Source organism: Sorex fumeus, unplaced genomic scaffold (genome assembly GCF_029834395.1).
Source record: "Sorex fumeus unplaced genomic scaffold, SorFum_2.1 ptg000054l, whole genome shotgun sequence".
Taxonomy (NCBI): Eukaryota; Metazoa; Chordata; class Mammalia; order Eulipotyphla; family Soricidae; genus Sorex; species Sorex fumeus.
This window is the reverse complement of record NW_026606111.1, coordinates 5,842,357-5,845,037: the sequence shown is the minus strand read 5'-3', so window position 1 is coordinate 5,845,037 and position 2,681 is coordinate 5,842,357. Positions and strand designations below refer to the sequence as shown.

The following is a 2,681-nucleotide window of genomic DNA, read 5'->3' as shown; positions in this document are numbered from 1 at the left end:
TGGATTTAACTTTATAGAATTAGTAATTTCTAGAGACCAAAAAACTCTGTAAGCAATAGCAAAAGATAAGTGACGCTTGGGTGAAAATGTTCGCAATAAATTTAATAGACAAATGATTAATATGCACAACATATACAACTGTCCTTTATATTTTGAAAAAGACAGACAATTAGAAAAAATCCACGAAAGATCTGAAGAGGCAGTTCCTAGAATAAAAAACCCAAATGGTCAATAAACATATGAAAAGATGCTCAACAACAATAGTACTCAGGAAAATGTGCAACAAAACAGCAATGAGATTTTTTTACCTATTAGAATCTCAAATTGAAAATATGGATAATATCTATTTAAGCAAGTATGAAGAAACCAGCCTTTTCTTCCTCTGTGTGTGGAAGAGAAAATTGGTAATACTCTTTACACAAATTGGAAGTTTCTTTTTTTTCCATGTTGGGTCACACCTGGTGATCCTCAAGGGGTTATTCCTAGCTTTGGTGGTGCTCAAAGGACCATATGGAATGCCAGGATTGAACCTTGGTTGGTTGCATGCAAGTCAGGCATGCTACCCCCTATACTATCATTCCTGCCCTCAACTTGACAATTTCAATGAAAATTTTAAAATTATACCTTAAATACAATAACTTCTAAGAATTTTTTAAAAAGAAATGTATGCACATATGAAAAAAAGGTATAAATTTAGAATAAAATTGTCATATTGTTTACATTTTAAAGTTATAAACTAGATAAATCAATTGGAAGTTGAATACATTATGGCAATTGATTTTAAGACAAACTTCAGCCATTTTTAAAAAGTAAGATAATTTAATATTCATTGACATAAATTATTTCCTATCAAATAGTAGAGTAGAAGTAACAAAAGCAATATGTAAAACATGATAACTCATTGAAAAACATAATAAGTATGTGTATATATCTGCATCTATGTACATGATACTTGTACACACTTGAAGTTATGAATCTCTTTTTTTTGTTTGTTTAGTTTTTTTGGAGGGGAGTCACACCCGTTCATGCACAAGGGTTACTCCTGGCTCATGCACTCAGTAATTACTTCTGGCGATGCTCGGGGAACCATATGGGATGCTGGGAATCGAACCCGGGTTGACTGCATGCAAGGCAAATGCCCTACACGCTGTGCTATCCAGTCCCCTGAAGTTATGAATCTCTTAGTGACTTTTTGATCTGTAACAAACCATGTATACATTGTGGTCCTGATGAACTATATCATATAGCCTATGTCTGTAGCAGAGTATATATAGACTATAAAGTTTAATTATATTTTTTAATGTTTGTGTAATGACAAAATTGCCTAAGAATGAATTTCTCAAAATGTATATTTTCCATTAAGTGAAGAGTAACTCTATATGCATATAGACAGAAGTGTAGGTGTATGTATATTTTTGTATAGATATCATGTTACATTACATGTACAAACATGCATATGAACGTCTATCCAGGAAAAAATAGTCTAAAAATTGTTTATAAAATTGATGTCTATAGGATGTATAGATAGCTGGACTGGACTGGAGCTCTCAGTCCTAGAGTGAACTTTATGTGTCCAAGATGATTCTGAGAGCATTTTTAAAAATTTTCTTATTTTTTTAAATTTATTTTTCCCCTACTATTTATATTACACACTGTGGTTTACAAAGTTGTTCATGATGACTTAGTCATTAAATGTTCCAACACCAATCCTATACCATTGTACCTTACCACCACCATTATTTCCAATTTTCCCAACCACCTCTTAAGCCTGTCTCCCATAGCAGGTCCTCAATAATTTGTTCTGTAGTCTTTGTTATAAATTATTTTCTAAAAGAATGATCAAAAATATTTTCTCGGAAGAAAGTGAAGATGTTGTATCTCACCATGAAGCCATTATGCCTCAGAAATTACTAAGATGTTACAGTTTAAACTTTTTGTGTTTATATAAATATTTTTTCTTTGTTCTTGGTTCCTTCAAATCTCAACCTCTTTCTCTCTCTTTCTCTCTCTCTCTCTCTCTCTCTCTCTCTCTCTCTCTCAATCCTCCCCCCCCCCCCTTTGGACCTTGTGCTTTGCAATATTGATACTGAAAGGTTAATGAATATCCCTTACCTACTTTTACATTTTGTTAATAGAGATTGGCTGTCTTTTGTATTACATCCCATCCAATCTGGTGTGCTATTTCTGGTTTATCAGTGCTATAGAGTTTGAGATGTTGCTCCAGGAAGTCTGACATTTTTAACAACATAATACAGATGAAGTTAAATGTTTAACTGGATGGTGTTGTATGAAAGGAGAGAAGGTTAGCACTCCCCTTGACAAGGATGGAAGAGGCTTCGGCCTGCAACACACATACAGTTAAGGCACTGCCACCTACTTCGTGGCATCTAACCAATGTTTTTAAAGATTAGAAGGGAACGCGAAGGATATTTTCTCTTCATCAAGGGGTACGTAAAACAGGAAGAAATCACACTATAAAGGTATACGCACCTAATGAGGGAACAGCTAAATATTTAAAACAACTGCTAACAGATTTTAAGGAGGACATTGCTAGCAACACAGTAGTAGTTGGAGACTTCAACATCGCCTTAACAACTCAGGAAAAATCAACAAGAACAAAACTCAGCAAGGAATCATTGATTTTGAAAGAAAAAATAGAAGAGAAAGGGCTTATAGACCTA

General features: G+C 33.9%; 1 non-coding gene across 1 annotated transcript; it reads left to right on the top strand.

Moving 5' to 3' along the window:
• The first annotated feature begins 2,280 nt into the window (after positions 1-2,280).
• LOC130033897 (U6atac minor spliceosomal RNA) lies at positions 2,281-2,403 on the top strand. Its single transcript, XR_008794004.1, has one exon. It is a non-coding gene; the product is annotated as a U6atac minor spliceosomal RNA (small nuclear RNA).
• The last annotated feature ends 278 nt before the right edge of the window (positions 2,404-2,681 follow it).